The sequence below is a fragment of the Arachis stenosperma genome, chromosome 10 (genome assembly GCF_014773155.1).
Source record: "Arachis stenosperma cultivar V10309 chromosome 10, arast.V10309.gnm1.PFL2, whole genome shotgun sequence".
NCBI classification, from domain to species: Eukaryota; Viridiplantae; Streptophyta; class Magnoliopsida; order Fabales; family Fabaceae; genus Arachis; species Arachis stenosperma.
The window spans coordinates 43742075-43767689 of NC_080386.1; the positions used below are offsets into that span (position 1 = coordinate 43742075).

The 25615-nt window shown below is 41.8% G+C and overlaps 1 non-coding gene across 1 annotated transcript; it reads left to right on the forward strand.

The window, feature by feature from the left end:
- Nucleotides 1-16020: 16020 nt before the first annotated feature.
- LOC130959295 (small nucleolar RNA R71) lies at nt 16021-16128 on the forward strand. Its single transcript, XR_009078387.1, has one exon. It is a non-coding gene; the product is annotated as a small nucleolar RNA R71 (small nucleolar RNA).
- Nucleotides 16129-25615: the final 9487 nt, after the last annotated feature.

Sequence of the window (25615 nt, forward strand, 5' to 3'; positions counted from 1 at the left end):
CTTTGAGGCCAACTTTTTCTAGCAGCAAACCCAATCTGCTGCACTTCACGTTGGTGCCAACGTTAGGGGGCTAACTTTGACCCTAACGTTGGCCTTGCTTTATGTTGGAGTGGCGCCAACGTTAGCCTCCAAGTTAGGGGGCTAACGTTGGCGCAAACGTTGGCAGCCCCTGGAGAACAATTCAAATGCCAACGTTAGCCTCCAAGTTAGGGGGCTAACGTTGGCGCAAACGTTGGCACCCTGGGAAGCAAATCTTCATGCCAACGTTAGCCTCCAAGTTAGGGGGCTAACGTTGGCGCTAACGTTGGAAGCCCTGGGAGGAATTTCAAATCTCCAACGTTAGCCTCCAAGTTAGGGGGCTAACGTTGGGGCTAACTTCAAATCCAAAAGTTTGTGCCAACGTTTGAGGGCTAACTTCAACTCCAACTTCATTCTTCCTGGTTCAATTTCACTTGTTTCCTTGTCTTCTCTTAGCTTCTAGCCATTCCTTCTCACTTCAATCCTTTTCCAAGCTTTCTTCACCTATCATAAATCAACCAAACACATCAAAGCTATGCTTGAAATCATGAGATGATCATTCTATCCTAATATGCATCAATTATGGCATCAAACCTCATGAAATTGCATTAATTTATCTATGGTTGATTCATTCAAAGGAAGCATGAAAATCTACCTAAATTGGCTTGCTTAAGCCTCAAGAAAGTGTATAATTCAAGTGAAAACAAAAGAAAAAGACTAGTGAAACTAGGCTAAGATGACTTGTCATCACAACACCAAACTTAAAGCTTGCTTGTCCCCAAGCAAGAAATGAATTATTAGGAAGAAAGAATGAATTGGAAAAAGATGTTCATGCTAGCAGAATGTTATTGATAAGTCATGGGATTTTATGTTGATATGCACATACTCACTTCTTATTGATTCTTAGGCTTTAGAAAATCTCCTTCAAGCTTCAAGTGTCATACTGCTATGACCTCTCATTATTCCTTTATCCTTAGCTATTACTTTGTTCAAAGCTTTATTTGAGTGTCATGTGTAGCAAGTTCATTTTCTTTTCTTTATACTTGACACATTATTCACCATGGACACTTGGCTCACCTTTCCCTTTAAACATTGATGCCCAGCACCTTTTTGGTTACTAAATGCCTTGTAGTTAGGTTGCTCTTGATAGTGGATTTTCAGCTGATGATCCCGGATTAGTTAATCCAAGTCACCGAGTGTTGAAGCACTCCAAAGAGCTTAGTAGTCCAAGCAGATCCTAATACATAGACACCACAGGCATATATTTTTAAGGTTCAAGCTATTGGTGTCCAGCTTTGTTTCCCTTTTTTGTTTTCTTTGATTCTGCCATCTTTTGGCTATCTCTTTTCTTTCTTTCTTTTTATTTTTTTTTCTTTTGAACCAAGGATTTTCTTATTGAGATTCATAGACAGTAGATCACTCTATTCTTAGAAAAAGACATCCTAGCCCTTTATTCACTAAAAGTGAGTTTTTATACAATCACACACATACCACCACTTACTATTATTCTACTTCTTTTTAACAGAGAACTATCTCATTTCACAATCAAACGTTTCTTTTATTGATTTAAAGATGCAGGGGACAGAACATGCTCTTAGTCAAGTGAAAGTAAACACACAAGCACAACTTAAACTAGCTTACTTATTTTAAAGGGAAATTGACTCTATTTGAACTAAATGAACACTTTAGCAGAACATAAGTCAAAACATTTCTCAACAGCAAGAGTTAAGTATAGATACAACCTATTGGTTTGCAGTCCTCTTGTCCTTCCTTCTGTTGTGCTCCTTTTGAGTTATGATGCATAATATCTTCAAATGGTTGTTAGTTCCCTGCACAATTCTCAAAAGTTGCTTGCTTCTCAAGCCCTTAGGTGACTGGTTAATATGCATGAATTGAATGTGGCTTTTGGATTTAATTTGGTGTGGGAACACCAAACTTAATTCCTTGCCACTTCCTTTGATGCAACAGATTAACTATATGTAAAATCTTGTGTCCTTGCTAAAGGTTATAAACTAAAACTAGAAAGCAATTAAATGGTTGAATGATTTGTCTGATTGCTTAGAGCTAGCTTTGTACAGGAAGTGAGAATGTGCTTTTAAGTGAGAGTTTGGTGGAACACCAAACTTAGAATGCTTCATTCTCTCTTAATTTGTTTTGGTGTGGAACACCAAACTTAGCTCTTTGCGATACATACCAATTATTCAACCTTTTTATTGAAAAAGTTATGAAAAGAAAACTACCTCATGTTGGGTTGCCTCCCAACAAGCGCTCTTTTAATGTCACTAGCTTGACATCCTTCATTCTTTGATCATGGAGGTTGAAAATCATAGTGCCTCAGCTTTTCTCCTCTTATTGTGAACTTCCTTCCAGTCTCCTCTTTGATGATCTCTAGGTGTTCAAGTGAAAGGACTCGGTTCACAGTGTAGTATTCAGATAATTGTGGAGACACCTTCATTGGTTGGGTGTTTAACACCACTTTATCCCCTGGTGAAAAGCCTTCAGTAGGGATTTTCTTATTTCTCCACCCTCTTGGCCTCTTCTTCTTTTCTTTCTCAAGAGATACTCCCTGCCTTGGTGGTTCTTTATCTGGGATGCTGAATTTCTCATCTGGGGGTTTCGGATCTAGTTCCTCCTTAACTTCTTTGGTTTGTTGCACCATTTCTACTGCTTTCAAGCATGGATTTAGAAGTCTTGGAGTTAACTCATTGATTGCCTCCTTCAAACTTTGATCTCTGGCCTTATCCTTCATGGAATCGTCTTCTTGAATGGGTTCATGCAAAGTTTTAAAAACATGGAATGCTAGATGCTCATCATGCACTCTTAGCAACAATTCCCCTTTTTCAACATCTATCAAGGCTCTGCCCGTAGCTAGGAAAGGCCTCCCCAGGATGATGGGAGTGTTAGGGTCCTCTTCTATATCTGAGATAACAAAGTCAGCAGGAAGAAAGAATTTTCCCACTTTTACCAATACATTCTCCACAACTCCCAGTGCTTGCTTAGTGGATTTGTCAGCCATTTGGAGAACTATTCGTGTGGATTTCAGCTCAGAAATTTGAAGTTTCCTCATTAGAGACAAAGGCATCAGGTTTATGCTTGCACCCAGGTCACAAAATGACTTCTCAATTGTTATGTTTCCTATGGTGCAAGGTATGTAAAAACGCCCAGGATCATCTTTCTTCTCTGGTAACTCTCTTTGGAGGATAGCACTACATTCCTTTGTCATCTCAACAATCTGTCCTTCCTGCAGGGATCTTTTCTTTGTCAGCACTTCCTTCATAAATTTGGCATATAGTGGCATCTGTTCAAGTGCTTCCAAGAAAGGAATATTGATGCTGAGTGTCTTGAATATGTCCAGGAATTTTGAGTATTGCTTATCCTCATTCTCTTTTTTGAACCTCTGAGGGTATGGAAGTTTGGGGACATCTGGCTTCACCCCTTCCTTCTTCTCCTGTAGCTGTGTTTCAAGGATGTCCTCATCTTTCTTTGAGCTTTTTGCATTCTTGGTCTTTCTCTCCTCTTCACTTCTTTCTTCTGTCTCTTCTTGTGGAACTTTTCTGTTGTGTTCTTCCTGATTGATGGCTTCCTTCTCACTTCCCACCATAATTGCTTTGCACTCCTCCCACTTTGTAGCTTTTCCTTTGTCCCTTGGGTGGTCTGAAGTGGTACTAGGGGATGCATTTGATTGCTTCTCACCCATCTCTGTGTTTCGTTTAGCCATTTGTTCCATATGCCTCTCAAGATTTCTGATTGCAGCTTCTTGGTTTTTGATTGTTATGGCTTGATCCTTCCGTGCTGCTTCTTGATCTTGTCTTGCCATCTCTTGATTTTTCATGAGTTTCTCCATCATTGTCTCTTGGTGCTTCATCATCTTTTCTATCAATGTCTCCAAGTTGGAGATCCTTTGAGTGTCTTGTGATGTTTGTGGCTGGTTGTGGGGTGTTGAAGGTTGATGGTGGGTGTTTTGGTTAGTGGTTTGGTTATTGGGTGGATAGTAGCTAGAATTTGAGTGGTTGTTTTGGGGTTTTCTATATGGATTGGGGTTAGTGTTTTGCTGGTTGTGATTTTGGTTGTTTCTTGAGTTATTTTGGTTTGAATTTCGTTGCCATGGTTGCTGATTTTGAGTGTGGTTATCTCCCCATCTTATGTTTGGATGGTTCTTCCAGGATGGATTGTAGATGTCACCATAGACTTCATTTTGGCCGGAGCTTTGGTTATGCACATATTGAGGTTGTTCCTGCTGCTGATCTTCTTGGTTTTCTTCATTTTGCCCCCATTTGGTTGATGGTTGGCTTGTGTTGACTGCTGCAACTTGGAGGCTGTCAATCCTTTTGGCCATTTGTTCAAACTGTTGTTGAATCTGTTGTTGCATCATCTTGTTTTGAGCCAAAATGGAGTCCACTCCTTCCAATTCTAATACCCCCTTTCTCTGTGATGGTTGGCGGGTTCTTTGATGAGCAAAGAAGTATTGATTGTTGGCCACCATGTCCACAAGATTCTGGGCTTCTTCAGCAGTTTTCATCAGTTGTAATGAACCTCCAGCAGAGTGATCTAATGCCTCTTGAGATTTCAACGTCAAGCCTTCATAGAAATTTTGTAGCACATCCCATTCATTGAACATTTCTGGGGGACACTTTCTGATTAGAGCTTTGTACCTCTCCCATGCTTCATACAAGGATTCGGCATCTAATTGGGTGAATGTCTGCACCTCAGTTTTCAGCCTGACGATCCTTTGGGGTGGGTAAAACTTGGCAAGGAACTTAGTTACTAAATCATCCCAATTGTTGATGCTGTCTCTTGGGAAGGATTCCAACCATTGAGTGGCTTTGTCTCTGAGAGAAAATGGGAATAACAACAGCTTGTATATGTCAGGGTGCACTCCATTGCTTTTAACTGTGTCACAAATCCTCAAGAAAGTGGATAGATGTTGGTTTGGATCCTCCAATGGTCCTCCTCCAAAAGAGCAGTTGTTTTGGACCAATGTGATAAGTTGTGGCTTCAATTCAAAGTTATTTGCATCGACATTTGGGGTAAGGATGCTACTCCCACAATGCCTTGGATTAGCAAATGTATATGAAGCCAATACTCTCCTTTGGGGCTGACCATTGTCGTTGGCCACTCCCACTTGTGGATTTGTTGGATTTTCTTCCATTTCTTGGTTCTCTTCTCAACCTCCAAAGTGTTTCAGGATCAAAAGGTGTGGATTCATCGCTTCTTCCTCCTGACATAAACAACACAAAGGAAACACAACCAGTGACACTTCAATCTATTGCTAGAATGAAGTTTTAGTTAGCTTAAGCAAAAATTCAAACAGTTAGTGTGTTAGTCAAAAATTAAAGAAACAGAAAAGTAAAAGTGCTTGATCTAGATCTCCACTTCACTTAATCATTGTCAATCTATTTCAGTCCCCGGCAACGGCGCCAAAAACTTGATGGGAATTATTTTGGATTTGAGAAATGAGTTTCTCCCAAAAACAACACCAATCTAATCGGCAAGTGCACCGGGTCGCATCAAGTAATAAAAACTCACGGGAGTGAGGTCGATCCCACAGGGATTGAAGGATTGAGCAATTTTAGTTTAGTGGTTGAATTAGTCAAGCGAATCAAGATTTGGTTGATTGAGTTGCAGAATTTAAATTGCATTGAAAGTAAAGAGAATAAGAATTAAGGTGCTGAATCTTAAAGAGCAAGAAAGTAAATGGCAGAAACTTAAAGAGCAAGTAATGTAAATTGCAAAATCTTAAAGTGCTGGAAATGTAAATGACTTGAATTGTAAGGGGAATTGGGAGTTGGATTTGCAGAAATTAAACAAGGAAAAGTAAAATTGCATCGAACAGAAGAGTAATTGGGAAATGGGATTGGATTGTATTTTAAACAGGAAAGTAAATGAACAAATGAAGTAAGAAACAGAGAATTGAAATGGGAAATTAGATCTCAGGACCCAGAGACTAGAAAACCAAGTCTAGATCTCAATGCCTTCCTAGATCCAACAAGAACAATAGCAATGGAATTGTAAATTGCAAAGGAAATAAAAGAAGAGCAATTAACAGGAAGCTAAATTCAATCAAACAGTAAATAAAAAGAAAGATCCAAGGATGAGATTGAAACAGAATTCCTTCAATTCTCCAACCCAAGATCCAAGACAATTGTAATTGAGCTTAAAGCAATAAAACTAAGAGGAAGAGAATGGAATTCTCCTTCCCCAAACTAATAAACTAAAGATCTCTCAGTAACTAGAATTCCCAAGGAAAGCTCTATGAAAAATTCTAAAAAGGGAACTCCTCGAATGAATTGAATTCTAGCCTATTTATACACTTTCTTCAATTGATCTTCAAGCCTTGAGTTGGGCCTTTGCTCTTGGTGGAATTGGGTTGAAAGAGGCCTTGGTTGATTGCTCTTGAAGCTTGGAGAGAAACCCAAGTGAATCAATTGAACCGGATGTGAGTTTTGCAAAGTTGGGTTTAACGTTAGCCTCAAAGTTAGGGGGCTAACTTTGAGGCCAACTTTTTCTAGCAGCAAACCCAATCTGCTGCACTTCACGTTGGTGCCAACGTTAGGGGGCTAACTTTGACCCTAACGTTGGCCTTGCTTTATGTTGGAGTGGCGCCAACGTTAGCCTCCAAGTTAGGGGGCTAACGTTGGCGCAAACGTTGGCAGCCCCTGGAGAACAATTCAAATGCCAACGTTAGCCTCCAAGTTAGGGGGCTAACGTTGGCGCAAACGTTGGCACCCTGGGAAGCAAATCTTCATGCCAACGTTAGCCTCCAAGTTAGGGGGCTAACGTTGGCGCTAACGTTGGAAGCCCTGGGAGGAATTTCAAATCTCCAACGTTAGCCTCCAAGTTAGGGGGCTAACGTTGGGGCTAACTTCAAATCCAAAAGTTTGTGCCAACGTTTGAGGGCTAACTTCAACTCCAACTTCATTCTTCCTGGTTCAATTTCACTTGTTTCCTTGTCTTCTCTTAGCTTCTAGCCATTCCTTCTCACTTCAATCCTTTTCCAAGCTTTCTTCACCTATCATAAATCAACCAAACACATCAAAGCTATGCTTGAAATCATGAGATGATCATTCTATCCTAATATGCATCAATTATGGCATCAAACCTCATGAAATTGCATTAATTTATCTATGGTTGATTCATTCAAAGGAAGCATGAAAATCTACCTAAATTGGCTTGCTTAAGCCTCAAGAAAGTGCATAATTCAAGTGAAAACAAAAGAAAAAGACTAGTGAAACTAGGCTAAGATGACTTGTCATCACAACACCAAACTTAAAGCTTGCTTGTCCCCAAGCAAGAAATGAATTATTAGGAAGAAAGAATGAATTGGAAAAAGATGTTCATGCTAGCAGAATGTTATTGATAAGTCATGGGATTTTATGTTGATATGCACATACTCACTTCTTATTGATTCTTAGGCTTTAGAAAATCTCCTTCAAGCTTCAAGTGTCATACTGCTATGACCTCTCATTATTCCTTTATCCTTGGCTATTACTTTGTTCAAAGCTTTATTTGAGTGTCATGTGTAGCAAGTTCATTTTCTTTTCTTTATACTTGACACATTATTCACCATGGACACTTGGCTTTACACTTGCTTAAGCTAACTAAAACTTCATTCTAGCAATAGATTGAAGTGTCACTGGTTGTGTTTCCTTTGTGTTGTTTATGTCAGGAGGAAGAAGCGATGAATCCACACCTTTTGATCCTGAAACACTTTGGAGGTTGAGAAGAGAACCAAGAAATGGAAGAAAATCCAACAAATCCACAAGTGGGAGTGGCCAACGACAATGGTCAGCCCCAAAGGAGAGTATTGGCTTCATATACATTTGCTAATCCAAGGCATTGTGGGAGTAGCATCCTTACCCCAAATGTCGATGCAAATAACTTTGAATTGAAGCCACAACTTATCACATTGGTCCAAAACAACTGCTCTTTTGGAGGAGGACCATTGGAGGATCCAAACCAACATCTATCCACTTTCTTGAGGATTTGTGACACAGTTAAAAGCAATGGAGTGCACCCTGACATATACAAGCTGTTGTTATTCCCATTTTCTCTCAGAGACAAAGCCACTCAATGGTTGGAATCCTTCCCAAGAGACAGCATCAACAATTGGGATGATTTAGTAACTAAGTTCCTTGCCAAGTTTTACCCACCCCAAAGGATCGTCAGGCTGAAAACTGAGGTGCAGACATTCACCCAATTAGATGCCGAATCCTTGTATGAAGCATGGGAGAGGTACAAAGCTCTAATCAGAAAGTGTCCCCCAGAAATGTTCAATGAATGGGATGTGCTACAAAATTTCTATGAAGGCTTGACGTTGAAATCTCAAGAGGCATTAGATCACTCTGCTGGAGGTTCATTACAACTGATGAAAACTGCTGAAGAAGCCCAGAATCTTGTGGACATGGTGGCCAACAATCAATACTTCTTTGCTCATCAAAGAACCCGCCAACCATCACAGAGAAAGGGGGTATTAGAATTGGAAGGAGTGGACTCCATTTTGGCTCAAAACAAGATGATGCAACAACAGATTCAACAACAGTTTGAACAAATGGCCAAAAGGATTGACAACCTCCAAGTTGCAGCAGTCAACACAAGCCAACCATCAACCAAATGGGGGCAAAATAAAGAAAACCAAGAAGATCAGCAGCAGGAACAACCTCAATATGTGCATAACCAAAGCTCCGGCCAAAATGAAGTCTATGGTGACATCTACAATCCATCCTGGAAGAACCATCCAAACATAAGATGGGGAGATAACCACACTCAAAATCAGCAACCATGGCAACGAAATTCAAACCAAAATAACTCAAGAAACAACCAAAATCACAACCAGCAAAACACTAACCCCAATCCATATAGAAAACCCCAAAACAACCACTCAAATTCTAGCTACTATCCACCCAATAACCAAACCACTAACCAAAACACCCACCATCAACCTTCAACACCCCACAACCAGCCACAAACATCACAAGACACTCAAAGGATCTCCAACTTGGAGACATTGATAGAAAAGATGATGAAGCACCAAGAGACAATGATGGAGAAACTCATGAAAAATCAAGAGATGGCAAGACAAGATCAAGAAGCAGCACGGAAGGATCAAGCCATAACAATCAAAAACCAAGAAGCTGCAATCAGAAATCTTGAGAGGCATATGGAACAAATGGCTAAACGAAACACAGATGGGTGAGAAGCAATCAAATGCATCCCCTAGTACCACTTCAGACCACCCAAGGGACAAAGGAAAAGCTACAAAGTGGGAGGAGTGCAAAGCAATTATGGTGGGAAGTGAGAAGGAAGCCATCAATCAGGAAGAACACAACAGAAAAGTTCCACAAGAAGAGACAGAAGAAAGAAGTGAAGAGGAGAGAAAGACCAAGAATGCAAAAAGCTCAAAGAAAGATGAGGACATCCTTGAAACACAGCTACAGGAGAAGAAGGAAGGGGTGAAGCCAGATGTCCCCAAACTTCCATACCCTCAGAGGTTCAAAAAAGAGAATGAGGATAAGCAATACTCAAAATTCCTGGACATATTCAAGACACTCAGCATCAATATTCCTTTCTTGGAAGCACTTGAACAGATGCCACTATATGCCAAATTTATGAAGGAAGTGCTGACAAAGAAAAGATCCCTGCAGGAAGGACAGATTGTTGAGATGACAAAGGAATGTAGTGCTATCCTCCAAAGAGAGTTACCAGAGAAGAAAGATGATCCTGGGCGTTTTTACATACCTTGCACCATAGGAAACATAACAATTGAGAAGTCATTTTGTGACCTGGGTGCAAGCATAAACCTGATGCCTTTGTCTCTAATGAGGAAACTTCAAATTTCTGAGCTGAAATCCACACGAATAGTTCTCCAAATGGCTGACAAATCCACTAAGCAAGCACTGGGAGTTGTGGAGAATGTATTGGTAAAAGTGGGAAAATTCTTTCTTCCTGCTGACTTTGTTATCTCAGATATAGAAGAGGACCCTAACACTCCCATCATCCTGGGGAGGCCTTTCCTAGCTACGGGCAGAGCCTTGATAGATGTTGAAAAAGGGGAATTGTTGCTAAGAGTGCATGATGAGCATCTAGCATTCCATGTTTTTAAAACTTTGCATGAACCCATTCAAGAAGACGATTCCATGAAGGATAAGGCCAGAGATCAAAGTTTGAAGGAGGCAATCAATGAGTTAACTCCAAGACTTCTAAATCCATGCTTGAAAGCAGTAGAAATGGTGCAACAAACCAAAGAAGTTAAGGAGGAACTAGATCCGAAACCCCCAGATGAGAAATTCAGCATCCCAGATAAAGAACCACCAAGGCAGGGAGTATCTCTTGAGAAAGAAAAGAAGAAGAGGCCAAGAGGGTGGAGAAATAAGAAAATCCCTACTGAAGGCTTTTCACCAGGGGATAAAGTGGTGTTAAACACCCAACCAATGAAGGTGTCTCCACAATTATCTGAATACTACACTGTGAACCGAGTCCTTTCACTTGAACACCTAGAGATCATCAAAGAGGAGACTGGAAGGAAGTTCACAATAAGAGGAGAAAAGCTGAGGCACTATGATTTTCAACCTCCATGATCAAAGAATGAAGGATGTCAAGCTAGTGACATTAAAAGAGCGCTTGTTGGGAGGCAACCCAACATGAGGTAGTTTTCTTTTCATAACTTTTTCAATAAAAAGGTTGAATAATTGGTATGTATCGCAAAGAGCTAAGTTTGGTGTTCCACACCAAAACAAATTAAGAGAGAATGAAGCATTCTAAGTTTGGTGTTCCACCAAACTCTCACTTAAAAGCACATTCTCACTTCCTGTACAAAGCTAGCTCTAAGCAATCAGACAAATCATTCAACCATTTAATTGCTTTCTAGTTTTAGTTTATAACCTTTAGCAAGGACACAAGATTTTACATATAGTTAATCTGTTGCATCAAAGGAAGTGGCAAGGAATTAAGTTTGGTGTTCCCACACCAAATTAAATCCAAAAGCCACATTCAATTCATGCATATTAACCAGTCACCTAAGGGCTTGAGAAGCAAGCAACTTTTGAGAATTGTGCAGGGAACTAACAACCATTTGAAGATATTATGCATCATAACTCAAAAGGAGCACAACAGAAGGAAGGACAAGAGGACTGCAAACCAATAGGTTGTATCTATACTTAACTCTTGCTGTTGAGAAATGTTTTGACTTATGTTCTGCTAAAGTGTTCATTTAGTTCAAATAGAGTCAATTTCCCTTTAAAATAAGTAAGCTAGTTTAAGTTGTGCTTGTGTGTTTACTTTCACTTGACTAAGAGCATGTTCTGTCCCCTGCATCTTTAAATCAATAAAAGAAACGTTTGATTGTGAAATGAGATAGTTCTCTGTTAAAAAGAAGTAGAATAATAGTAAGTGGTGGTATGTGTGTGATTGTATAAAAACTCACTTTTAGTGAATAAAGGGCTAGGATGTCTTTTTCTAAGAATAGAGTGATCTACTGTCTATGAATCTCAATAAGAAAATCCTTGGTTCAAAAGAAAAAAAAAAATAAAAAGAAAGAAAGAAAAGAGATAGCCAAAAGATGGCAGAATCAAAGAAAACAAAAAAGGGAAACAAAGCTGGACACCAATAGCTTGAACCTTAAAAATATATGCCTGTGGTGTCTATGTATTAGGATCTGCTTGGACTACTAAGCTCTTTGGAGTGCTTCAACACTCGGTGACTTGGATTAACTAATCCGGGATCATCAGCTGAAAATCCACTATCAAGAGCAACCTAACTACAAGGCATTTAGTAACCAAAAAGGTGATGGGCATCAATGTTTAAAGCACACAAACTCATAGTAAAGTCCAGAAAAGTGAATTTTAACTAAAAACTAATAAAAATATACTAAAAACTTAACTAAATCTACTAAAAACATACTGAAAACAATGCCAAAAAGTGTACAAATTATCCGCTTATCACAACACCAAACTTAAATTATTGCTTGTCCCCAAGCAACTGAAAATCAAATAGGATAAAAAGAAGAGAATATACTATGGACTCCAAATTATCAACGAAACTTAGCTCCACATTAGATGAGCGGGACTAGTAGCTTTTTGCCTCCGAACAGTTTTGGCATCTCACTTTATCCTTTGAAATTCAGAATGATTGGCTTCTTTAGGAACTCAGAATCTAGATAGTGTTATTGATTCTCCTAGTTAAGTATGATGATTCTTGAACACAGCTACTTTATGAGTCTTGGCCGTGGCCCAAAGTACTTTGTCTTCCAGTATTACCACCGGATACATACATGCCACAGACACATAATTGGGTGAACCTTTTCAGATTGTGACTTAGCTTTGCTAGAGTCCCCAATTAGAGGTGTCCAGGGTTCTTAAGCACACTCTTTTTGCCTTGGATCACAACTTTATTTCTTTCTTTTTCTTTCTTTTTCTCTTTCCTCTTTTTTTTCATTTTTTTTGTATTTACTGCTTTTTCTTGCTTCAAGAATCATTTTTATGATTTTTCAGATCCTCAGTAACATGTCTCCTTTTTCATCATTCTTTCAAGAGCCAACAATTTTAACATTCATGAACAACAAATTCAAAAGATATATGCACTGTTCAAGCATACATTCAGAAAACAAAAAGTATTGTCACCACATCAAAATAATTAAGCTAGTTTTAAGGATGAATTCAAAATCATGTACTTCTTGTTCTTTTGTGATTAAAACATTTTTCATTTAAGAAAGGTGATGGATTCATAGGACTTTAAGGCATAGACACTAAGACACTAATGATCACAAGACACAAACATAGATAAACATAAGCGTGAAACTTCGAAAAACAGAAAAATAAAGAACAAGGAGATTAAAGAACGGGTCCACCTTAGTGATGGCGGCTTGTTCTTCCTCTTGAAGATCTTATGGAGTGCTTGAGCTCATCAATGTCTCTTCCTTGCCTTTGTTGCTCCTCTCTCATGATTCTTTGATCTTCTCTAATTTCATGGAGGAGGATGGAATATTCTTGGTGCTCCACCCTTAGTTGTCCCATGTTGGAACTCAATTCTCCTAGGGACGTGTTGATTTGCTCCCAATAGTTTTGTGGAGGAAAGTGCATCCCTTGAGGTATCTCAGGGACTTCATGATGAATGGGGTCTTTTGTTTGCTCCATCCTTTTCTTAGTGATGGGCTTGAGGTCATGCCTTCTCAGTTGAACCGGCTTCCTTCTTGAATCTCTCTTCTATTGGGCGCCCTCTTCACAAATGTCTGTGAGGACTTGGTCCAATCTTTGATCAAAGTTGACTCTTTTTGAGTTTGAAAGGAACCTCGGGGGTCACCTTCTTCAAGGACACAACTTCATAGAAGTGGTCTTGATGCACCCTTGAGATGAATTTTTCCATCTCCCATGACTCGGAGGTGAAAGCTTTTGCCTTCCCTTTCCTCTTTCTAGAGGTTTCTCCGGCCTTGGATGCCATAAATGGTTATGGAAAAACAAAAAGCAATGCTTTTACCACACCAAACTTAAAAGGTTTGCTCATCCTCGAGCAAAAGAAGAAAGAAGAGAGTAGAAGAAGAAGAAATAGAGGAGATGGATATGGCTTTGTGGTTCGGCCAAAAGGGGAGAAGTAGTGTTTAGGTTGTGTGAAAATGAAGGAGTGAAGATGGGTTTATATATGGGTGGAGAGAGGGTTAGGGTTCGGTCATGTAAGGGTGGGTTTGGGAGGGAAAGTGGTTTGAATTTTGAATGGTAAGGTAGGTGGGGTTTTATGAATGATGGATGTGAGTGGTGAATAGAATAGTGGGATTTGATAGGTGAAGGGTTTTTGGGGAAGAGTGGTAGAGGTGATTGGTGAATGGGTGAAGAAGAAGAGAGAGGGTGGTGGGGTAGGTGGGGATCCTGTGGGGTCCACAGATCCTGAGGTGTCAAGGAAAAGTCATCCCTGCACCAAGTGGCGAGCAAAATTGCTCTCTGTGCCAATTCTGGCGTTAAACACCGGGCTGGTGCCCATTTCTGGCGTTTAACGCCAGCTTCTTGCCCTTTTCTAGCGTTTAACGCCAGTCTGGTGCCCCTTTCTGGCGTTAAACGCCCAGAATGGTGCAAGACTGGGCGTTAAACGCCCAACTGCTACCTTTACTGGCGTTTAAACGCCAGCAGGATCTTCCTCCAAGGGGTGCTGTTTTTCTTCCTGTTTTTCATTCTGTTTTTGCTTTTTCAATTGATTTTGTGACTTCTCATGATCATCAACCTACAGAAAACATAAAATAACAAAGGAAAATAGATAAAATATAACATTGGGTTGCCTCCCAACAAGCGCTTCTTTAATGTCAGTAGCTTGACAGAGGGCTCTCATGGAGCCTCACAGATACTCAGAGAAATGTTGGAACCTCCCAACACCAAACTTAGAGTTTGAATGTGGGGGTTCAACACCAAACTTAGAGTTTGGTTGTGGCCTCCCAACACCAAACTTAGAGTTTGACTGTGGGGGCTCTGTTTGACTTTGTTTTGAGAGAAGCTCTTCATGCTTCCTCTCCATGGTGACAGAGGGATATCATTGAGCTTTAAACACAAAGGATTCTTCATTCACTTGAATGATCAATTCTCCTCTGTCCACATCAATCACAGCCTTTGCTATGGCTAGGAAGGGTCTGCCAAGGATGATGGATTCATCCATGCACTTCCCAGTCTCTAGGACTATAAAATCAGCAGGGATGTAATAGTCTTCAATCTTCACCAGAACATCCTCTACTAGCCCGTAAGCTTGTTTCTTTGAATTGTCTGCCATCTCTAGTGAGATTCTTGCAGCTTGTACCTCAAAGATCCCTAGCTTCTCCATTACAGAGAGAGGTATGAGGTTTACACTTGACCCTAAGTCACACAGAGCCTTCTTGAAGGACATGGTGCCTATGGTACAAGGTATTGAAAACTTCCCAGGATCTTGTCTCTTTTGAGGTAATCTCTGCCTAGACAAGTCATCCAGTTCTTTGGTGAGCAAAGGAGGTTCCTCCTCACAAGTCTCATTACCAAATAACTTGTCATTTAGCTTCATGATTGCTCCAAGGTATTTAGGAACTTGTTCTTCAGTGACATATTCATCCTCTTCTGAGGAAGAATACTCATCAGAGCTCATGAATGGCAGAAGTAGGTCCAATGGAATCTCTATGGTCTCATTTTGAGCCTCAGATTCCCATGGTTCCTCATTAGGGAACTCATTGGAGGTCAGTGGACGTCCATTGAGGTCTTCCTCAGTGGCGTTCACTGCCTCTTCATCCTCTCCAAGTTCGGCCATATTGATGGCCTTGCACTCTCCTTTTAGATTTTCTTCTGTATTGCTTAGAAGAGTACTAGGAGGAAGTTCAGTAATTTTCTTGCTCAGCTGCCCCACTTGTGCCTCCAAATTCCTAATGGAGGACCTTGTTTCAGTCATGAAACTTTGAGTGGTTTTGATTAGATCAGAGACCATGGTTGCTAAGTCAGAGTGGTTCTGCTTAAAATTCTCTATCTGTTGCTGAGAAGATGATGGAAAAGGCTTGCCATTGCTAAACCTGTTTCTTCCACCATTGTTGTTGTTGAAACCTTGTTGAGGTTTCTGTTGATCCTTCCATGAGAAATTTGGGTGATTTCTCCATGAAGAATTATAGGTGTTTCCATAGGGTTCTCCCATGTAATTCACCTCTTCCATTGAAGGGTTCTCAGGATCATAAGCTTCTTCTTCAGATGAAACATCCTTAGTACTGTTTGGTGCATTTTGCATTCCAGACAGACTTTGAGAAATCAAATTGACTTGCTGAGTCAATATTTTATTCTGAGCCAATATGGTATTCAGAGTATCAATCTCAAGAACTCCTTTCTTCTGACTTGTCCCATTGTTCACAGGATTCCTTTCAGGAGTGTACATGAATTGGTTATTTGCAACCATTTCAATTAGTTCTTGAGCTTCTGCAGGCGTCTTCTTCAGATGAAGAGATCCTCCAGCAGAGCTATCCAAAGACATCTTGGACAGTTCAGACAGACCATCATAGAAAATACCTATGATGCTCCATTCAGAAAGCATGTCAGAAGGGCACTTTCTGATTAATTGTTTGTATCTTTCCCAAGCTTCATAGAGGGATTCTCCTTCCTTTTGTCTGAAGGTTTGGACTTCCACTCTAAGCTTACTCAATTTTTGAGGTGGAAAGAACTTTGCCAAGAAGGCATTGAATAGCTTTTCCCAAGAGTTCAGGCTGTCTTTAAGTTGTAAGTCCAACCATATCCTAGCTCTGTCTCTTACAGCAAAAGGGAATAGCATAAGTCTGTAGACCTCAGGGTCAACCCCATTAGTCTTGACAGTGTCACAGATTTGCAAGAATTCAGCTAAGAACTGATGAGGATCTTCCAATGGAAGTCCATGGAACTTGCAATTCTGTTGCATTAGAGAAACTAATTGAGGCTTAAGCTCAAAGTTGTTTGCTCCAATGGCAGGGATAGAGATGCTTCTCCCATAGAAGTCGGGAGTAGGTGCAGTAAAGTCACCCAGCACCTTCCTTGCATTATTGGCATTGTTGTTGTTTTCGGCTGCCATGGGTTCTTCTTCTTTGAAGATTTCTGTTAGGTCCTCTATAGAGAGTTGTGCTTTAGCTTCTCTTAGCTTTCGCTTCAAGGTCCTTTCAGGTTCAGGGTCAGCCTCAACAAGAATGCTTTTGTCTTTGCTCCTGCTCATATGAAAGAGAAGAGAACAAGAGAATATGGAATCCTCTATGTCACAGTATAGAGATTCCTTGAGGTGTTAGAGGAACAGAAAATAGAAGAAAGAGGTAGAAGAATTCGAACTTAGTGAGATAGAGTTTGAATTGTGCATTGAGGAGGAGTGTCACTCCATAAATAGAAGGATATGAGAAGAGGGGAAGAGATTTTTTTTTTCGAAAATTAAGTTAAAAAGATTTAAAAAAAACATTTTGAAAAACTTGAATTGATTTTCGAAAACTAAAAGTGGAAAAGAAATCAAGTGATTTTTGAAAAAGATTTTGAAATTAGAAATAAAAAAGATATGATTGAAAACTATTTTGAAAAAGATATGATTTGAAAAACAATTTTAAAAAGATTTGATTTTAAAAATTAATGACTTGCCTAACAAGAAAAGATATGATTCAAACATTAAACCTTTCTCAACAGAAAAGGCAACATACTTGAAATGTTGAATCAAATCATTAATTGATAGCAAGTATTTTTGAAAAAGGAAAGAAATTGATTTTGAAAACATTTGATTGAAAAGATATGATTTGAAAAAGATTTGATTTTGAAAAACTTTGAAAACTTGAAAAAAAATTGAATTAAAAACAGAATCTTCCCTCTTGTGCCATCCTGGCGTTAAACGCCCAGAATGGTGCACATTCTGGCGTTTAACGCCCAATGCTCTACCCTTTTGGGCGTTAAACGCCCAACCAGGCACTCTGGCTGGCGTTTAAACGCCAGTCTGCCCTTCTTCACTGGGCGTTTTGAACGCCCAGCTTTTTCTGTGTAATTCCTCTGCTGCATGTACTGAATCTTCAGTTCCCTGTACTATTGACTTGAAAATAGAACCAAGATCATATAAACAATGCATGCAAGACACCAAACTTAAAATGAGACATCAAACTTAAAATGAGACCAGTGCCTCAGTAAGAAACATAACATATTTTTGGTTTTTATGATTTTATAATTTTTTTGTGCTTTTTCGAAAATTATATGAAAAAAGAAAATAAAGGTATCAAAATTCTTAATGAGAATTCCAGGAATCATGCAATGTTAGTCTAAAGCTTTAGTCTAAAGGAATTAGACATGGCTAGCCAAGCTTCAGCAGGACATTGCATTCAAGAGCTAAATTGATGAGAATCAATCAGCTTTGGTGATGATAAAAACATCACCTTGAAACACTAGAATTCATTCTTAAGAACTCTGAAGATGAATACCTAATCTAAGCAATAAGATGAACCGTCAGTTGTCCATACTCGAAACAATCCCCGGCAACGGCGCCAAAAACTTGACATGCGAAATTGTGATCACTACTTTTCACAACTCAAATAATCCCTAGTAATGGCCCCAAAGACTTGGTGCTCAATACCATGGCATAAACACAACTTCGCACAACTAACCAGCAAGTGTACTGGGTCGTCCAAGTAATAAACCTTACGCGAGTAAGGGTCGATCCCACGGAGATTGTTGGTATGAAGCAAGCTATGGTCACCTTGTAAATCTTAGTCAGGCAGACTCAAATGGGTATGGATGATATATGAATAAAACATAAAGATAAAGATAGAGATACTTATGCAATTCATTGGTGAGAACATCAGATAAGCGTATGAAGATGCTTTGTCCCTTTCGTCTCTCTGCTTTCCTACTGTCTTCATCCAATCCTTCTTACTCCTTTCCATGGCAAGCTGTATGCAAGGGTTTCACCGTTGTCAGTGGCTACCCCCCATCCTCTCAGTGGAAATGTTCAACGCACCCTGTCACGGCACGGCTATCCAGCTATCGGTTCTCGATCATGTCAGAATAGAATCTAGTGATTCTTTTGCGTCTGTCACTAACGCCCCACAATCGCGAGTTTGAAGCTCGTCACAGTCATTCAATCATTGAATCCTACTCAGAATACCACAGACAAGGTTTAGACCTTCCGGATTCTCTTGAATGCCGCCATCAATCCTGGCTTATACCACGAAGATTCTGATCTCATTGAATGGCTGGCTCGGTTGTCAGGCGAGCGCTCGGTTGTCAGGCGAGCAGCAACCATGCGTCATATATCAGGAATCCAAGAGATAAACATTAGAGCTGTTCCGAGGGTTTACCTGAAACGTGCAGCTCGGTCGTTTGGAGAGGCCCGAGGTGGGGGTTCGGTGACCCGAGCTTGATATGCGGAATGGTTGGTGGTTGTACCTGCAATGACACTCCGATGCTTAAGTTAGCATGGGTCCAAGCAGATATGTGTAGATGTGGAATCAATGCCATACCTGGGTGCTTCCAGTGTATTTATAGTAGTTGGCCGTGATCTTCCCTGGATAAGATATTCTTATCTTATCTTATCTTTGGGAGTTTTATCTCTATCTTCGTGGAACCGCCTTTTCTAGGCCTTTTCGGCCTTTAGGTTTTGGGCTGCGTTCCTTTTGATGGGCCTTCCTTGCTTTATTGTCCGAGGTCCGACCTTGAGGCGTGAGCTTTAGGACGAGGTCGGACCTTTTACGAATTTGCCGGGTTGGAGGACCCCGGTCAGGGTATGAACAGTGCCCCTGCCCGAGTTCGTTCTTTCTGGGAGGTCGTGCTCGGGCATAGTAGTCTGTTTTCAAAAATTCAAAAAAAATGGCCGTTCCTGCATTTATTGCGTTTTACCGTTTTTCCTCGATTTCCGTTCGGGCTCTATGAAGGCTTTATTTATTTGCTCCCTTCCTCTTTTCTGCGTTTTTGTTTTTCACCGCTTCTTCTTTCTCTTTGTTCTGCTTTTACGAGTCTTTCTGTGTGTCTTTCCGGGGTTTCCTCTGTGCCGTCGTTTCGTTCTTCTTGTTTCGGAGCTCTTCGTCTTCGCTTTGTCTTCCAGGTTAGTTCTCCTGTTTCTCTTTTCTTGTGATCATATGCTTCTGTTTCTTTGTGTGGCTCTTGTTTGTTTCTTTTCTCTTTATGCCTGGGTTGCCCCAAAAAGAGGCGCCGCCATTGCTGTTGTTTGTATATGGGGGGGCTCTTTTTTTGTTCTCTGGTGTTTTTGTTCCGGGTTGCCCCATTTTCTTCGCGGGGTTTTTGTTTCTTGCTTTGTTGAATGGGTTTTCGCTGTCTTCTTTATGTGATTTTTGCTTGCTGTTGTATTCTTCTTTGTAGGTAAGAATTTTATGTCTCGAAAGGTTCTTCAAGCGATGTCGACTAAAATTCCATGTGGTCTTAATTGGGTAGACCCTTCTCCTCTAAGAGTCCCTTCTGTGGTAGATTTTGAGTATTTAGTTAGGTTCCGTAGGCATTGTAGCATCTGTGAGAATAGAGAGTCTGAGAGGGATTATGAACTAGTAGCCCCAGATTCCGAGGAGAGAGTGTGCTTCCCGCCCTTAGATAGTTCCGAGAAGCTCTTCTTTTATGCTTATGATTGTTTTTTCTCTAAGCTGAGTGTCCGACTTCCCTTTACCGATCTGGAGTCCGAGGTGTTATGGTCTTGTAATCTTGCTCCTACGCAGCTCCATCCAAATTCTTGGGCGTTTTTAAAGCTGTTTCAACTTTTGTGTCAGTTTTTGGGTGTTGCTCCCTCTATTTCTCTTTTTTCTTATTTGTTTGTGTTGACGAAGCCGGGGTCGGGTGGAGGAAAGGTATCTTGGGTCTCTTTTAGGGCTAACCAGGGAAGGAAGTTTTGTACCCTGTATGATGAGTCTTTTCATGATTTTAAGAACTTTTATTTCAAGGTCCGGGCTACTGGAGACGTCCGACCTTTCTTTCTAGATGAGAGTGGGGAGCCTTCTTTTCCTCTTTGTTGGCAGGAGAATGTAGTGTCTACTAAGTATACCTTTGAGAGTCTAGATGAGGTGGAGCAGGCTTTTGTGGGTGTGGTAAGCAGTTTATGGGGTCGGGCGCCTCACTTGGACACGAAGAAAATGTTGGGAGATCCAAGCCTTCTCCGTTCCGAGTTAGGTAGTTCCCGACCTCTCCGAGATTCATCTTTTTCATTATTTTGGCTTTTTGCTTGTTTTGGTGGAATTTCTGTTGTGGTAATCCTTTTCTTTTATTTCTGCAGAGATGTCTTCTCAGGCGGATTCCATGAAGTTCCTTCGTCGGACGAAGAAGTCTGTGGCCGCTCGAAATATCGAGGCGGGGGAGGCTTCGGCCCGACCTTCTCCGAAGAAGACTACTGTGGGTGTCACTACTCGGTCGAAGACTATTCCGACTCCCCAGTTCCGACCTATAAATCAAGATCCTCCGACCTCTGGACCTACTACCTCTTCTCCTCCTTCGTCCTCGGGTCCTCCTCCCAAGAAGCAGAAGACCTCTCAAGAGCTTGCCGGTTTTAATGATAAGGATTTTGATGCTCTTGGTTGGGTTGAACAGCATATTCTCCCTCAGACCTTTATTTCTACTGATGATGTGTCTATGGAGCACCATTTTCAGTATATGGCACGGAGCTGTGTCCGGATGGCTAGTCTTCACGCTGCTATTGCCCGAGAGTTCAAGAAATCCCCCCTTGGCGCGACCAGTTCCCGACTTGAGAAGGCTCAGTCTGAGTTCGAGAGGATTAGTGAGCTGAAGGCTGCTAGGATTGCTGAGCTGGAGGCATCTTTGGAGAAGGAGAAAGCTAAAGCCACCGCGGCTGTGGCGGCAGCGAATGCATCTGAGGAGATGGCGAAGGCGGCGAAGGAGAGCTATACTCGGACATATGCCGAGCTTGTGGAGACAAAGGAGAGGTTGCGATCCGCTCAGGATGATTTTTACGAGTTAGAAGGACACGTGGCTAAGGGTATGGATGCTATGTTTGAGAATTTGAAAGCTCAGGTCCGGGTTCTTGCCCCTGACCTGGATCTGAGTTTGTTCAGTACGGATAATGTTGTTGTGGAGGGAAAGATTGTTCCTGCTCCCAACGAGGATGAGGTTCCGGTGTCTGACCCTAAAGTTCCGGTTGCGGACCCGACTTTACCTTTGGTCGGGGAGGGATCTGATGTGGAGGTTTTAAACCGAGATGATGGTGCCGTCAATGCTATCCCGATTTCTATGTTTCCTCCGCAGCCTTCTGCCGATGTGGAGTCCGGGAAGAATCTTGGTTCCCTGTAATCCTTTTGTCTTTGGTTTTTTGCCCGGCCTGTGGGCTCTTTTTTGGATGCTTTGAACACTTTTTTTGCTATTAGCTACTTGTAGTAACTTTTTTAGCTTATTATGCGGTGTTTGTTCGCGTTTTGACTTTTAGCTCCGCTTTATGCTTTATAGTTGTTTTTGGATAACAACCTTTTAGCTAGCGCTTTTTCTTCGAAACTTTGTTTTTTCCTTTTGATTTCGTTTTTTCGCTTGTACTTTTTAGTTGTTTTTGTATAGCAACTTTTTAGTAAGCGTTTTCGAAATCTTTGTTTTTTCCTTTTGATTTCGTTTTTTCGCTTGTACTTTTTAGTTGTTTTTGTATAGCAAATTTTTAGTAAGCGTTTTCGAAATCTTTGTTTTCGCCGTTTTAAGGCTTCTTTCTCAGATCCGGGCTTTTTCTCGGACTTCGGGTGGGGCAATCGAGTACTTCCCTTTGTTGGGTCCGACCTTGTTGTTGGTCGGCCTTTTAAGTTATTTTTGTAATCTCTTTTTATTTGGCTTTTTGAGCCTTTTCAGAGTTGCTTTTATAACTTCTCACATTAATTTGAACCTCGTCGCTTTATCTTTGCCGACCTTGTGTGGTCTCTTGGCAATGATTTTTTGCGTTTTGCCGAGCATAAATTAATGCGCCTTGGCGGGGTACTTTTCAGGTTTTGTTTCATCACGAGGAAGAAGAAAAGAAAATAGAAAAATTTGATTAGTATTAAAAAAGAAAGAATATTTACAGAGTGTTTACCCTTGACTAGGTCGGGTGCCTTACTTGACCGGGTGTCTCATTAAAAAACCCTTGTAGGGAAAAAGAGTACACCTCGGGTTATCTTTTTCTTAGCTGTAGTATCGTCTTAGGTTACAGGCGTGCCAGGCCCTGGGCAACTCATTGCCTTCTAGGTCAGATACCTTGTAATAGCCTGTTCCTAAGACTTCTGTTACCTTGTAGGGCCCTTTCCAATTTGCAGCTAGCTTTCCTTCTCCCGACTTTTGTGTTCCAATGTCATTTCGGATTAGAATTAGGTCGTGAATGGAGAAGCTTCGTTTTATTACTTTCTGATTGTATCTGAGGGCCGTTCGCCGTTTTAAGGCTTCTTCTCGGATCCGAGCTTTTTCTCGGACCTCGGGGAGGAGGTCGAGTTCTTCCCTTTGTGCCTGCGGGTTACCTTTTTCGTTGTAGAAGATGGTTCTAGGTGACCCTTCATCTATTTCGATAGGAATCATTGCCTCCATCCCATAAGCTAGTCGGAATGGCGATTCTCCCGTTGTAGAGTGTGGAGTTGTCCGATATGCCCATAGCACCTGGGGGAGCTCTTCGGCCCATGCCCCTTTGGCCTCTTGGAGTCTTCGTTTTAACCCGGCCAAGATGACTTTATTTGCAGCCCCTGCTTGTCCATTGGCTTGTGGGTGCTCGACTGAGGTGAATTGTTGTTTGATTCTTAGTTCGGCCACCAAGTTCTGAAAACTTGTGTCCGTGAATTGTGTTCCATTGTCTGTTGTGATGGAGCAGGGGACTCCGAACCTTGTGACGATGTTTTTGTATAGGAATTTGCGGCTTTTCTGAGCCGTGATGGTGGCTAAGGGTTCAGCTTCGATCCACTTTGTGAAGTAGTCGACCCCTACTATGAGGTATTTGACTTGCCCCGGTCCTTGGGGGAACGGGCCGAGTAGGTCAAGTCCCCATTTTGCGAAGGGCCATGGTGCGGTGATGCTGATAAGGTCTTCGGGTGGTGCCTTGTGAAAATTGGCGTGTTTTTGGCAGGGGGGCATATTTTCACAAATTCCGTTGCGTCTCTTTGCAAGGTCGGCCAGTAGAACCCGGCTCGGACTATTTTCTTGGATAATGCCCGAGCTCCGAGGTGGTTCCCACACATGCCTCCGTGGACTTCTTCGAGGACGTTCTTTGTTTCTGAGGTCGGGACGCACCTAAGGAGGGGGTTTGAGAATCCTCTTCTGTATAATACGTCGTGAATTAGTGTATAATTCTGGGCGTCTTTCGTGAGTCTTTTAGCTTCCTTTCTTTCGGCGGGGAGGGTTCCCGACTTCAGGTAGTTGAGTATGGGGGTCATCCATCCTTGCTGTTGGTTGGATATATTCAGCGTTTCTTCCTCTTTTAGCACGGAGGGAGATTGTAAGGTTTCCTGGAGGAGACTTCTGTTGTTGCCTCCGGGCTTGGTGCTGGCAAGCTTTGAGAGGGCGTCTGCCCGGGTGTTTTGTTCCCGAGGTATGTGCTGAATCTGTATCTCTGAAAAGTGGCGTAATTGTGCCTGTGTTTGGTCCAGGTATTTTTTCATAGTTGGGTCTTTGGCCTGGTAGCTTCCATTTACTTGTGATGTGACGACCTGGGAGTCGCTGAAGATCGTGATTTTCTGGGCTCCGACCTCTTCGGCTAGCTTTAGACCTGCTAGTAGGGCCTCGTATTCGGCTTGGTTGTTCGAAGCCTGGAACTCGAATTTTAGGGATAGTTCTATCCGCGTTCCTTGGTCGCTTTCGAGTATAACCCCGGCTCCGCTTCCAGTTTTGTTTGAGGACCCGTCGACATACAGGTTCCATGAGAGTGGGGTTCCAGGGGTCTCAGTGTATTCTGCGATGAAGTCGGCTAGATACTGAGATTTTATGGCAGTCCGGGTTTCATAGTGGAGGTCGAACTCGGATAATTCCACCGCCCATTGTAGTATTCGTCCTGCCAGGTCTGTTTTTTGGAGGATGTGTCTCATGGGTTGGTTTGTCCGGACTTTGATGGTGTGGGCTTGAAAGTAGGGACGGAGTCTCCGAGCTGTGACCACTAGGGCGTAGGCGAATTTTTCTATCTTCTGATAGTTTAATTCGGCCCCTTGTAGTGCCTTGCTTACAAAGTATATGGGGTGTTGTCCCCGGTCATTTTCTCGTATTAACGCTGAAGCGACTGCTCGATTTCCAACCGAGAGGTATAGTACGAGTTCTTCTCCTTTTAAAGGTCGGGTTAGGATTGGTGGCTGCCCGAGGAATTCCTTGAATTCTTGAAAGGCTTTTTCGCACTCCGGGGTCCACGAGAAGGGTTTCCCTTTCTTTAGGAGTGAGTAGAGAGGTAGTGACTTTATTGCTGATCCTGCCAAGAATCTTGATAGGGCGGCTAGCCTTCCATTCAGTTGTTGTACTTCTTTGACACACGTCGGGCTCTTCATATTGAGTATCGCTTGGCATTTGTCCGGGTTTGCTTCGATGCCCCTTTGAGTCAGCATGAAGCCTAAGAACTTTCCGGCTTCTGCGGCGAAGGTGCACTTTGTCGGGTTAAGTCTCATGTTGTATTTTCTGAGGGTGCCGAAGATACTGGTGAGGTCGGTCAGCAAGTTTCTGTCTTCTTGTGTCTTTACCAGCATGTCGTCGACGTACACCTCCAGCTGTAGTCCAATGTGCTCTGAGAACACTTTGTTCATTAGCCTCTGGTAGGTTGCCCCTGCGTTCTTCAGCCCGAAGGGCATTACTACGTAGCAGTAGTTTGCCCTTGGGGTTATGAACGAGGTCTTTTCTTGGTCGGGTCCGTACATCGGGATTTGATTGTATCCCGAGTATGCGTCCATGAAGCAGAGATATCTATAGCCTGAGGCTGCGTCTACTAAGGCGTCGATGTTTGGTAGTGGATATGGGTCTTTGGGGCAGGCTTTGTTGAGATCCGTGTAATCGACGCACATTCTCCATTTTCCGTTGGATTTTTTCACTAGGACCACGTTTGCGAGCCATAGGGGGTATTTTACTTCCCTAATGAACCCTGCATCTAGCAGTGCTTGTACTTGTTCTTCTATTGCTTGTATGCGCTCGGGTCCGAGCTTCCGGCGTCTTTGTTGGACAGGTCGGGATCCCGGGTAAACTGATAGCTTATGGCACATCAGGTCGGGGCTTATGCCTGG